General features: G+C 47.4%; 1 protein-coding gene and 1 pseudogene across 2 annotated transcripts in view; both read left to right on the forward strand.

The window, feature by feature from the left end:
• Positions 1 to 14,520, forward strand: part of LOC147705924 (B-lymphocyte antigen CD19-like) — a 911,795-nt gene that overhangs the window by 38,789 nt on the left and 858,486 nt on the right. The window lies entirely within an intron of this gene.
• Positions 12,136 to 12,924, forward strand: LOC147705928 (28S ribosomal RNA; annotated as a pseudogene; the record flags this gene model as incomplete).

Consider the following 14,520-nt stretch of genomic DNA (forward strand, 5'->3'; position numbering starts at 1 on the left):
AGTGTCTCCACACAGCACATAGAGGTAGGACTTGGACCAATTGATGACCAGGCCCGAGTAACCACCAAAAGTACCCAGTACGTCGAATGCCATAATCAAAGACCGGCAAGGAGAGGTAAGATAGAGAAGGATGTCGTCTGCATAAAGCGAAACGCGATCCTCAAAGCCCGGCGACCATTTGATATCCGCAATATCGGGATGCGTACGGATCCATGCGGCCAACGGCTCAAGCGCTAAAGCAAAAAGGAGCGGTGACAGCGGACAACCCTGTCTAGTACCTCTGCGCAAGGCAAAGGAGGCCGACAGATGACTGTTCACCGTCACGTTGGCCATAGGGGAAGAGTAAAGGAGCCGAACCCAACTAATGTAGTCAGGCCCAAACCCAAATTTAGCAAGCACCGCCCAGAGGTAGTTCCACTCAAGCGAGTCGAACGCCATCGTCGTGTCAAGCGAAGCAAGCACAGTCGGTTCTGTGAGCATGTGAGCTCGCGCCATAACCGCATGAAGCCTGCGGAGATTAAGGGCTGTGTTCCGATGTGGGATGAAACCAGACTGGTCCGGGTGAACCAAGTCTGCAATCACACCCACAAGCCGATTGGCCAGTAGCTTCGCCAGGATTTTAGGCTCGGCATTCAACAGGGAAATAGGACGGTATGACCGACATAGGTCTCGAGGCTTCCCCTCTTTGTGAATGACCACGATAGTGGCCAAACGTTGATCAAGCGGGAGCTCGCCGGCCTCACGAGCCGCCAGAAACATTTCCCTCAGGGGTGCAGCGACGGTGTCCGCTTTGAGCTTGTACAGCTCCACTGGGATACCATTGGGTCCCGGAGCTTTCCCAGAGCGCAGCGACCTTATCGCCAGCACCACTTCGTCCACCGTCATGCCGCGGTCCATATCTTCGCGCTCAACATCAGACAAACAAGGGAGCTCGATCTCCTCCAAAAAGGAAGCCGAGTCCGATTCGGATAGAGCGGAGACAGACGTGTAGACCGTCTCAAAATAATCATCAAATGCCTCGGCAATAGCAGTAGGGTCAGTGACGACCAGGCCGTCGTCGCCCAGGATTTCTGGTGCAACTCGGGATGCCAGTTCCTTCTTGTCCAACCAGGCAAGTAGCTTACCCGCCTTGTCACCGGCGTCATAGATCCTACCCTGCTGTTCCTTGCCCATCGCCCTGGCCGCGTCAGTAGCAGTGGCGCCATACTCCGACTGCTTCAGGGCGAGAGCATGGAGCAAGTCCGGAGTCGGTCACAGTGCCAACTGGGAATTCAGTTCAGCAATATCTGACTCCAGCTGCACCAAGTCCTCATCCCGTCTCCTACGCGCCTCGGCTATCAAGGAGAAGGCCTCTCCTCTAAGAACAGTCTTGAAGGCCTCCCAAAGAGAGACGGCCGAGGTTACTGAACCCGTATTTTTGGCAAAATACAGCTCAATGGACTTAGCAAGGAGGTCACGGGTCTTGGGGTTGCGAAAATACCAGGGGTTGATAGGCGCCACCCTAGCTGCCGCCATTATACCGAAGTCGAAAGACACCCAAACCGGAGAGTGGTCTGAGATGCCCCTGGCCATAAGACGAGCACTAGAAACCGATTGCGCTTGAGCCGCGGGGGTCAATATATAATCGATACGGGAGAGACTACCATGAGCCCCTGAATGGAAGGTGTATTGTCGCTGGGCGGGATGCAAGAGTCGCCAACAATTCACCATGCCCATGGTGTTCATGAAATCCGGGAGCCACAACTGTGCACCACGAAGATCTCTGGACGGGAAACGATCCAAATCACCCGAAACCACAGAATTGAAGTCCCCACCCAGAATCAGCAGTCCCTCCGGGAGACCCAAGATGGCGCCACCAAGGTCCTGGAAGGTGGCTGTTTGCAGCCCCGGGGGGACATAAACCGAAACCAATACCAGAGTGCGCCCCTCCCACCTGCACACCACGGCCACGTAGCGGCCCCTATCATCCACCAACGTAGACTCCACCTCCAGGGGAAGGGACATGCGCACCATGATGCCCACCCCGCGGGACCCCGTAGAGAACCCGGAGTGGGCCACCATTTTAAAGCCTCTTCTGTTCAGAGCCTTACAAGTGTTACCAACAAGATGAGTTTCCTGTAAAAGAACAACATCTGGAACACAGCGTTTAAGCAATTGTATCACAACACCACGTTTAATACGGTCCCCCAACCCATTTACGTTCCAACTCAACACATTCAACGACTTACCCCCCATCATCAAAGACGTCCCACCCCAGCAACCCCCCCCCGGAATGCAGCCAACAAACCGATAGTAGCAGAACAATAGAATCCCAGCCATGAAGAGAGTAGAAAGAAAGGAACAAATAGAAAACACACACCCCAACCACCCCCCACCCTGCACCCCTGCATTAGACTAAAAGCCACCCCAACTAGCAGTGTGCCTGTCGCCCCCGAAACTAACCTACAAGAAGCCCCCAGAGGAGAAAGGAGACATCCTATCCCCCCCGTTACCCTCCGTCTTAAGAAGTGCAGAAGTAATAAGAAAAAGAATCAATGTTCGAGTTCGATGCCAACCGCAGCAACCCCCCAGATAGAAAGTCACAGGTAGAAAGTTCATTCCTGGGAACCTGGGCCTCCTGTTGCACCTTCCGTCTGGTCCTCCGGTTCGGTCCGACGTTGAGGCAAAGTGTCCAACCAGTCCCCTGCCGCATCTGGAAGATCAAAAAACATTGTCCGGCTGCCATGTTCGATTCTAAGTTTTGCAGGATAAAGCATGGAGTACCGCATCGCCATCTCCCTAAGCCGCCGCTTCACACCCATAAAACTTTGCCGGCGTTTCTGAACAGCCTGTGTGAAGTCAGGGAAAAAATTAATATCAGCTTTCTGGAAGCGCAGCGGGCCACCGCTCCTCGACGCCTGCAGAATGGCGTCCCGGTCCCGGTAGTTAAAAAGTCTCGCAATGATGGGGCGAGGGGATGCACCCGACTTTGGTGGACCACCCGGCAGCCTGTGTGCTCTCTCGACTGAAAAGAACTTGCTCAATCCTCCCGGTGCCAAGTTCTTAACCACCAGTTCTTCCACGAACAAGTCCACTGACTCATCCTCGGCCCCCTCCGGCACACCCGTAATGCGAACGTTCTGGCGCCGGGCCCGTACCTCGAAATCATCAAGCCGGAGAGCAAGCGCCCCATTAGCCGCCTTCAGGTCCCGTACCTCGGTCTGCACATCCAACATGTCGTTAGTCAAACTCGATGTTTTGATGTCGAGCGACTTCACTCTGTCGTTGGTCTTGCCGAGGTCAGCTCTAATGAGATTGAGTTCGATCTTAAGGGTATCCACTTTGCTGGACAGCGCTTCGTGTTGGCTATGCATCTCAGCCTTCACACCAGCAATGGCTCCCATCACGTCCCGGAGTGTGAATTCAGGATCTTCAGGGGACATATCTTGATGCGAGTCTTTAGTGTGGCCCGCCGTGCCCGGTGATCCCTTTGAATGGGAAAACCGTTCCGGGATAGTAGATTGGGACTGGGTCGGTTTCCTGCTGACCCTCGGAGGTTTCCCTTTGTCCGGATCCCCTCTGCCCGCCATGTTGAATAGTGAGGGCAGGATAGTCCAAGGGAGGGGCAGGCCACCAATAGCACCTCCAGTCGATGCGAGACACACAATACAAAGCGCCCCCAATACGACAAGAGGAAAGTTATGAAGGAGACCGCCCGGGCCAGCTGGCCCAACAAGTGTGGCAGGCCCGCACGGGGTGTCCCGAGGCAGGCCACTTCTCGGTCCCAACTCCCAACAACACCAGTCAATGACGTCGGTAGTGCCCGTCAACTTCACGACGGCATAATTCGGCCCAGGAAGCTCGGATCTTCAGTCTGAGACCGGGCGCCGCTTCAGCACCGACTTCGCCGTTGTTTCCCACCGTCGTGGGACAGGATAGATAGCAGGATCAGTGCGGAGGATCGGAGGGTCTTCGGAGCTCCGAGCTCACGCGGCCATCTTGGTTGCCCGCGAAGCTCCTCCCCGAATTCGTGATTTCTTAAAATTGAATTTATACCCTTCTGAGGTAAACCCAAGTATTATGGTGCTCACCCTGTACAAGTGCCTGTCCAAATCATCATTTTCAAGATAGATGTCATCGACATAAGATAATGCCTCATCATCATACGTTTGTAGTAACTCTGTTACTATGGCTGAATATAATCCTGGACTATTCTTGAATCCCTGGGGGAGACAGCAAAATTGTCGCTGTGTCCCCATGATTGAGGAAGCGGTCATGTACCTGCTATCTGGTGCAATTTTTTGACAGAAGAAACCGTTTGAAATGCCGTTTTGTATTTTTTGCGCACAATGTTATTTATCAGTGCTGCACTGTGTGCATTTTGTACTGCAAACGTTTTGCTACAAGAGTTGAAATGTCTGTAGTCCAAAACTAGACCATATGTATTGTCTGGTTTGGAGACAGGAAATGAAGGATTGTTCATTGACGAGGTGCATGTTTCAATCACCCCTTGGTATTCAAGTTGATCTAATATCTCCCTGCTTTACTGGATACTGCCTCTGAGCAGTAGGTTGATTTTTTTACTGGATTTTATGGTGAGGAGAATCCGAATCCGATCCCACATGATTTTTATATAATGCTGAAGTCTGGGCCACAGCCCATTTTCTGGCATAGGTGTATTTTTTACGAATAAGAATATGATTAAAGAAGGCTGGCATTATGATCTCTTCACCATATGGGCACTCCCTGACAAATTCAGGTGGCCAGTCTTTTTCAGCTAGAAGGATGTCATAACAATTAGATAGTTTTTCCCAAAGAGTGCTTTTATTTTCCTAGTTATATCCCCCTCTATTCGGACCGTTACTTCATATAACTTATGGGGTACACTAACCCTGGTGTCGGCAGTTTGAACTTGAATGTATTCATTCAGATCCACTGTCTCCAGATTATCCTTCAGGATCCTGTGAGCTAGGGTGACCTCTGCAGTGCTGTCCAGCATTTTCTGGGCCCACTCCTCCTTGGGTTGTGTCCTCAAGATCCTCGGCATGTCTGATTTTTAGACTTGCTACCTTCTTTTTGGTGAATTGAGTTTTCTTATTCTTCGGAACGTGTTGATCGTCTTTGGACTGCACATGTTCATCTTTTTGTTTTGATCGTCCTCTTCTTCCGGATTTCTGCGAGGAAGTCTGAAAGGTACGAGAGGATTGTGTATCAGCATCTTGATATCTATCAGGTTTTCTTATATTATCCCTCTTTCTAAGATTATATCTTTTTTCAGAGGGCTCCTTTTGAGGAGACCTTCCTCTGGACTGAGAACGCTTCTGTTTAGGAGGCGTCTGTTTAGTGTTCTCCCACTTCTTTTTAGGAGTAGTGAGATTATTTTTGATAAAAACTTTTTTCAGGATTTTCTGTTAGTTCGGGCTTTACAGGTTTCCCTCCCAAACAATCTCTACCTAGTTCTTCATAAGATTTTTCAATAATTCTGGCAAGTTCATATGGTTGCTCAGTAATATCTGTTTCTTTTAGCTTTTGACGGATTGCCACAGATGCTGCTTCACCTTTAATGTTGGCTATTAGTATAGCTGAGACCTGTTTGAAATCTTTCAGTAATTTTATACCAAGATTTAAGGCCGGTTCTGGACCGTATTCATTTTGAATCCGTCTTTGGACGTCTGGTATTACCGCCATAGACGGGACACCATATGTTTTCGTGTAGATCGAAGCGAAGACTGTACCCCAAGTGGTGCAGTCCTCTACGTGTGGTACAATCAACCATTGGTAGTCAGATTGTTAGAATCCTGTGTTTCTCATGAGGTGTACTATCAGGAAATACTGCCTCTATTTGAGTAATTTTCTGGGCTAACCAGAATGGAATTTGTTGCCTTTTTGAGGGCAACTTACCGATTACTGACTGTATAGTCTGTGGTGTGATTTTGTTTGTGTATCCCTGATGAGGGGTGTGCTGTGGAATTCTTACAGCTGGTTGGACTGTTAAAGTCCGCATGACATAATGTCCCAATTGTCTATGTATTTTAATTAATTGTTTAAGCTGAGTTAACAGTTCTACATCTGTCATTCTTTCGATGTTAGGATGTGGTGTTTAGCTGGCTAGGACCGGCCATGTAGCTCCTGGTCTACCAAGTGGACAGAACCTGGAAATGTGATTTTGATGTTGTAGGGCGCTATTAAGCCAGAGCTGATGCTCTTGGTAAGTTAGTGGAATTTCAACGTCCTTGAAAGGAACGTATTCCGCTGGAGGTTCCTCCTTTTTTTAGTAGTGGAACTCATGTGTTACTGGATTTGCTTGAGGAAAGACAATCCATGAATAGAATACCTCTGTCTGCCAATATTCATGTGCCTTTATCACAAATATTATTTTACCACCTCTCAATGATACTCCATTATTTATGAGTCTGTAGGTTATAATTTTTTCTACATTTGCCGGGATGTGTATAACATCCGGGTCATTTTCATTAAAACCTATAGTATCTAGGTTTTGTGCAAGTGCTGCTGTTGCAGCTCTAGCTAACTCTTCGCCACTCTCTCTTTTATGAAGGTTTGCAGAGCAAGTTTCAAGGAAATAAAGATAGGGTGCACAATATTTTGGAACACTGTATCCTTCAACGTTGAACAAAACCAAAAACTAATACATAGGATTTTTCGTCCTACTCAGTTTAAGGCGGATATTTTATCCTTTAACCCTCTCCAGATGTCTATTGGAGTATTTTACGGGAAAAAGGGATCTCTGTGGAAAGCACGACTGAGTTACTCTAGTATCTAGCGTTAAACTAGTGCCTTACCAAACGTTAGGCGCCATGTAGTGTAGTTCCTATATTCCCAATAGGCTCTGCGCATTGGAATAATATATCCTGTAGATTAGACGTAGGACTGAGGTCGACTAGGTCTCTAACGAAGATACTAAACTAAATTGTGTGTGCCAGCTAGCTCAGAGGTCACTAGAAACTTTCTCGAATTCACAAGAAGGGATTAGTCTCTGACAACCGAATAATAGGGGCCAAATTCGTGATCAAATATTCTCTACGGTCCCTATTCTGGCAGCTGTACCTGAACCAGTGCTGTGGTCTGACCACATGCTGGTTAGTTTTGACATCCTGGGTAAGTCCAGGCCCCATAACAGGGGTCCTGGCCGCAACTCTCAGCCACAGCGTGCTTTGGGCCGTATTTCAGTGGATATGGTGATGCAGTACCTAATGTCTTATCCTTGCGAGCTCACGGGTAGCCTGGAGGACGACTTATAGCGGTTTCGCTCATGGTTGGCGCGCTGCCTTGACGAACTCACACCCATTCTACCGGCGCATAAGAACTCGGCGCGGGCCTCGGCTCCTTGGTTTAAGCCGGCACTTAACACCAGCCGGAGGCATTGCAAGAAGGCAGAAAGAGCCTGGAGATCGAATTACGAAGAGGCTCTTAAAGTGGCCAATAAGCAGTGTGTTAAGGCTTATCACAAAGACATCTATTCAGAAAAGAAGGCTTACTATGCTAGGAGGATTGAGGAGGCATCTAATATGAGTAAAGAAATCTTCACGATTGTGAAGGAATTCACATCCCCTGCTTCAGCGACTACTAAGAGCGCTTTCTCTGAGCCATGGGTCGTGGATCTAGCAGGTTTTTTGCTAATAAAATCTGTAGCATTCAGGCCACATTAGGGTCGGCTGTGGCAGAGGTGACTGATATTGCCGCACCTCTCTATCTTCGGACGGAACTGACTAGATCTAGGCTGTCTGAATTTCCGCTTATCAGCCACCTGACTTCATTGGATCTGCTTTCTAAAATGAAATCAGGTTCCCCGATGGACCCCTGCCCTGCCAAGTTTTTTGCTAAAATTGCTACGGCCATTAACCCCATCGTGAATCCCATTTTAAATTGCTCTCTTGAGTCAGGGGTAGTGCCGCAGGCATGGAAACAGGCTCAGATGCTACCCCTTCTGAAAAAACCGACTCGCGACCCTAAATGCCATTCTAACTACCGGCCCATTTCCCTGCTTCCGGTCTTGGCAAAGGTAATGGAAAAACACGTTCAGACAGTCCTTTCGGACTTTGTTGAAGCGCATGATGTCCTTCATCAGACGCAGTCAGGTTTCAGGGCCAATTTGAGCACTGAAACTGCTCTGTTGGAGGTTTCAGAGGCCATTAAGGAGGTTCTTGACAGGGCAGAGAAAGCGCTGCTGGTGATGTTGGACTTGTCGGCGGCGTTTGACACCGTCCCCCACAGCCGTCTCCTTGCTAGATTCTCGGAGATCGGGGTTGTGGGGACGGTGTTCAGCTGGTTCAAATCCTTTCCTTCGGACCGCCAACAGACGGTCTGGGCCCCCGTACTCAGCCGTGGTGCCGCCTTTGGAGGTGGGTTTTCCTCAGGGATCCATTCTGAGCCCCACTCTCTTTAATATCTACATGGTCCCTTTGGTGGTGCTGGCTGAGTCGTGTGGTGCCCAGATTGTCTCCTACGCTGACGACACCCAGCTCCTCTTCACCTGTGAGAAGAACATCGATTTTGATGGGGAGCCGATCAGGATTTGCCTGAAAACCGTCTTCGCCTGGTTCCAGTGTAATCAGTTGAAGTGTAACTCCGATAAATTGGAGGTTCTTTTCTTTGGTTGTTCCCCTGTCCCTGGCTGGAAATTGTGGTGGCCAGCCGACATGTTTCCTGCAGCCACAGACACTTCGGTGGCGAAAAATCTCGGAATGAAAATAGATAATGGTCTCTCTTTCAAACCTCAGATCATGAGCCTGGTTGGACAGTGTTTTGGCTAGCTCAAGATGCTGAAGAAATTCCTTCCACTCTTATCTTTTTCTCATAGAAGGACAATTGTCCAGGCGCTGATAGGATCCAGACTGAATGACACGAATGTGCTTTATCTCGGCCTCCCTGACTATCTTTTGTCCCGTTTGCAGGTGGTGCAGAACTCTGCGGCGTGGGCAGTTTTTGGTCTTGGCCGTAGATCCCATGCGTCTGGGATCCTGCAATCGCTCCACTGGCTGCCCATTCGACAGCGTATTGTTTTTAAGACCCTCACAATTGCATTCAAGGCTCTGCATGGCAAGGGCGCGTGATGCCTGAGGAACACGATTGGCTTTCACCATCCAGCCAGAGCACTTCGCTCAGCTTCACTGGCCTTGGCCAGAACACCGGCCATTAAAAAAGCCCGTACCGGCCTGGACCGACTTGCCAGTGGCTTTAAGGAGAACCGACAATCTATTATCTTTCAGAAAAGAGCTCAAGACATGGCTCTTCAGCCAGTAATCTCATCTGTGTCTTCCTTTCGTGCTATATGGGTCTGCCAGCGCCGGACACTCTGTCTGAGTAGCTGAGCGCTATACAAATACCCTAATAACATAACATAACATAAACATGACAACTCTGTTTCCCCAAGATAAAACGTATCTTCAGAGTCGTGGAAACAATAGATAGATATTTCACTAAGTCAATTGTGCATGCTTCATTTCACTAGAGGTGCAGAGAAATAGATAGACTAGCGATTTAAATAAAAAGATTAATTGAACAGTCTTCTTTCTCAAGCATAAGAAATGAACTGCTACAATCGTAACACAGTTTGTAGGATATAATGCGTACAGTATAAATAGTAGAATAAAATAATACTGTAAGAGCATTGCATGGTTCTTAAACCATATAAAAATACATAAATAAATAACAGAGGCTAAAAGTACTCAACTGGTGCTTCTAAAATACGCCTACACCGGGGTACCTAACCTTAGCTTAGTACAAGGGAGGAAGTAAGTGAGGTGTAGCATAAATGTAGTTTTCGTTTGCCAAGAATCTGCCCAAGGTTTCTCTAAGAGTCTAATCAGCTCTATACCTTAGTTTAGAATGAAGAAGGCTGGTCTCAGGACTCGATTTCCCAACAACCCGCAAGGGTAGCTTGGAAACACTGGAGCTGGATTTCTCGGCAGGAGAAAAGACAGCGTCTCTCTCAGTGCGTCTGCTGGAGGGTCGGCTTCCTTCGGCACTTGCTGTAGCACGGTACGTCGGGCAAGTAGATAGTCGAACTGCTCCAAACCACCATGTGTTTGTTCGGGCAAGTGTGGGCATATTTATACCTTGAAGGTGCCTGGTTTGACATATGGTTGGACATAATAACGTCATCAAAGAGTCTCAGTTCTTAGAAAACTCCATGAGTTCTTGGATAAATCAGTGCTCAGGCAAGGGAAAGTCCCTGACTGCTGAAGGCGGGTTTTTCCAAGAAATCGCTGTGGATTTTCAGAACTAGTACCAGTAGCCCTGCCGTATTTGGACTGCATGAGCTATGCCTAAATATGGTTATGATTTCTATGCCTATATAAGGATATAGTGATTTATACCTATATAAGGGCATGAATCGGGAAACTTACAATAGCGTCCTAAAATAATACATAACACCTGGGCATCACAGAGGGGCTGGATGGCACCAGGGCTGAGAAACTCTTCCTTGGTACAGCACTAGCAGAAGCTGATGATGAGAACGTGAGGACACGGGCAAGTACCAGCCTGTTCACTCCTCCGCCGGGTGTTGCTCCCGTGAGGCTCTGCTTGCTTCTTGTGGAGAAGTGTGGCTCGGGGGTTAGAGGCGGCAGACCCGGAAGCTGAGATCGGCCCTGGACCAGGGTTCAATTCCCCGCCTCGGCGGGTCTTGGGCTCAAAAAATTCCACAGACTCGATAATTCTCGCTCCGGTGCCTACTCGACTCACGGGTTCACACTCTGCGACTCTGGGCAATAGCTTGCTTAATCTCCACAACGGCCCCTCGTGGCGGGATGCCTGGCTTTCACCTTGTGGATACCCTGCCGGGGTTATCTCACAGGAGAATACCAGGACGGGTTCCCTAAGCAAGCGCCGGGAAACCCTTTGTGGGTAGCTGTGCGCTATATAAGCTCAAATACATTTACATACATACACAACTCCCCTACCCCTTTTTTCACTGGTCTTTCACGTTCACTGAGGGTACAAAGGGCTCCATTGCCAGACACACACATGTATATTTTTACAAAATATGATATGATAGTATAAATTAGTGGCTGAAAAAAGGTGTTCACCATAGAGGATATCCAAGGATAGGTATCCAGTACGAAATCTTGGGAAGACGTGTGTCTTCACCAAGAAGAGGGACAGGTCCAGTAGAGAGTATACAGCACTAGCAGTAGCCAAGAGGGACATTGCAGCTCACTGGCTGAATAATACCGCACCCACATTGGTGAGTTGGCACAGGGGGTGGACTGGTGTGCTGCACAGGATCGGCCTCTTTATGTGGTATGAGGTTGTCCTAAGAAATTTCGCCAAATGTAGGGCAAATGGGTTGGAGTGATAGAAGACTGATTTGGAATGATGTGATCTCTAGTTTGGAAGGGGGTTTGCTGATATTGGCTGTATGTACAAAATCTTTTATATCATTGTGATATGCTTTTGTCTTGGTCTTGTTTTCTAAATGGTGCTGTGTTCTTTGTTGCAATTAAAAGTCAATAAAAATGAATATCTAAAATTTTCAAGCTAAATGCTGTCATGTACACAATCGTACGGCACACATGTCACTCTTATAAAACATATTGTTTTAAAATGTTGATTTGTTAATATTTAAATGTTGTTAAACAGATACATAATAGTTTATAGTTGACACAAGAATTAGCATAGATGTGGATTTTATAGATGCAAATTTTTATAGATGTGTGTTTTCTAGCTAGATGTGCAATTTATAGATGTGTGCTTATAATAATTTAGATACAAAAGCGTACATCATGATTATTGAAATGTAATGAATGAAGAATAGGTCTCAAATAATTACATACACATAATCACTACATATTGCATTGATTATTGATGTCCTGCTAATCATACTTAATTTCACAGGACAATTCGTAGACAATTTTGCAGGGTATACGATCTCTGGCCTATACGTGATCCCAGTTCCAGTGAGGGCAGCTTACAGTGTGGCTGTACTCCGGAACGAACAAATGTTGTTTTGTTGTAAGCAAAATTGATTTGACGCTGACGGGCAGCATAATAACCCAGAATGAGCCACTGCAAGGTGATACAGAAATAGCTAAATGCCTTGTCATCTAATTAGTGAGGTGCATGAATGGATAAACAAGATTCCCACTGTCCCTACCTACTATCTAGCAAAACCACAGCCAAGGGACCAGGCTTGATAGAATCAGTGGGGAAAGATGACCCTGCAGAGCTTGACTCTAATCTGGCACTGTGAGGAGACTTGAGATAAGTGGGAGGCTCTCGGGCCCCCGGTGAATGACCACCACTACTCTTATCGTTTTTTCACTTACCCGGTGAGACAGGGGTGCGAGCCTCAAGGGTCTCTCGCTTCTGAGTCCAAGTGCCTGAAGCCCGGTGTCCGCCAAGCGCAACCTGCTCCAGGGACAGTGGCAGGTGGGGAGTTTGACTGGGGTGGTACACATGTCAAACGATAACGCAGGTCTCCTAAGGCGAGCGCAAGGAGGACAGAAACCTCCGGTGGAGCAGAAGGGCAAAAGCTTACTTGATCTCGATTTTCAGTATGAATACAGACCTTGAAATCGGGGGCTCATGATTCTTTTGACTTTTGGGTTTTAAGCAGGAGGTGTCACAAAAGTTACCATGGGGATAACTGGCTTGTGGCAGCCAAGCTTTCATAGTGACGTTGCTTTTTGATCCTTCGATGTTGGCTCTTCCTATTATTGTGAAGCAGAATTCACCAAGCGTTGGATTGTTCACCCACCAATAGGTAATGGGAGCTGGGTTTAGACTGTTGTGAGACTGGTTAGTTTTACCCTACTGATGATGTGTTGTTGCAATAGTAATCCTGCTCAGTACGAGAGGAACTGCAGGTTCAGACATTTGGTGTATGTGCCTGGCTCAGGAACCAATGGGGCAAAGCTACCATCCGTGGGATTTTGACTGAATGCCTCTAAGTCAGAATCTCCCCTAAACCATAATGATACCGCTGTGCTGCGGAGCCTCGGGCTACCTTGGATAGCCAGCCTCTCTCTGGGAGCAAGTGCATAGAGCTGCTCGCTTGGGGAAACAGCCTTTACTCCGAAGTTTTTACTTCGGAGTACATTTACCATGCACTTTTTACTTCGATTAGACTGTTTCCACGGTGGTCTTAACATCGCACGACTTTACCACACATTTTAAAAATGCGGTTTTGCTGCTGTATTAAATATACCCTACACATGTGGCACTCCCAGCACACAATAGCAGTTACCTTTCCTCCTCTAACTGTCCATTTCATGACTGGCTTTTAGATAATGACATATTAGCAGCTCTCCCGCTCTCATTATAATCAGAATTTTAGCAGAGATTCTGACTGCTTCTCATTCAGGTTTATGCAGGAAATAAATAGACATGTAAATAATCACTTGCTAGCTCTGTGCTAAAGTAGGGTATCTTGATGGCACTGCTATGTGGGGACGCTGACGTCGCCCAGAAGCTGTCCTGGAGACTGCCATAGATACTGAGGCATGTAGGGGTGTGTACAGGGGGGCGTGGTCTGTGTAGGATCAGGTGTAGGGAGGAGCTACAGTTTTATCCATACTTTTAGATAGCTATATTTAAGCCAGCAGTGAAATCACCCAGCTCTGATGCACCTAGGTACAGTTATGGTGGAGATAAGAGGGTCATGTTCCAGTAAGTCAAAGGCCACAGAAAGGTCACGGTGGAGGGAAGACAGGACTTTCCAAGCTTCGCCTTTGTCCAGCAAGCAATTATTTCATGTTTATTTATTTCCTGCATACACTTGAATGAGAAGCAGGCACCTATTCTCTGTCAGTCAACATCTCTGCTAACTGGGCACAGACAATTTCAAATTCTGATTATAATGAGAGCAGGAGAGCTGCTAAATATGTCATTATCTAAAAGCCGGTCATGAAACGGACATTTGAAAGAGGAAACTTAACTGCTATTGTGTCCAGTGAGTGCCACGTGTGGGTATATTTAATACAGCAGCAAAAACGCATGATCAAAATGCGTTGCAAATTCTCAGACATTTACCTTTAATTTTACTTGCAGTGATATTGTTGTTACTGATATTTTGGAAACTCTACTGTTTTGAAAATTCGCAGTCCAGTAGGTGGCAGTGTTACTCTGTCAGTGAAACTCTGGTACTGGTTAGCACGGGCAATCATAAAATATTATTAAATGACCGCAGTAACGAAATAAATGCGTGATGACAGTGTGCGTGCTAGTTGTTTGCATGGCAAGTGTTTTTCAAATGTATGCTAATGTTAAAGTGTACTAATGGTATGCGTGGTAAAATCTATGAAGTAAAGACACCCGTAGTAAAATCATGTATGGTAATGACATACATCCCTCGCTTGGGGACTGGAGCATGGACGGAATGGGGCCGCCTCCATCGCCCTTAGTGCACCGCATGTTTGTGCAGCATCTGGTGCTACATCATTCGTAGACTACCTGATTATGTAGCAGAGCAGCTACCTCACTGCAATCTATTGAAAGATATCCTCTGAGCCAAACGTTTGTCTCTCTATCCGTGGGTGCCCATGGACATTCTCCTCCACCACACCTGGGGGTGGGTCCCTC

The sequence above is a fragment of the Lissotriton vulgaris genome, chromosome 7 (genome assembly GCF_964263255.1).
Source record: "Lissotriton vulgaris chromosome 7, aLisVul1.2, whole genome shotgun sequence".
In the NCBI taxonomy this organism is placed as follows: domain Eukaryota; kingdom Metazoa; phylum Chordata; class Amphibia; order Caudata; family Salamandridae; genus Lissotriton; species Lissotriton vulgaris.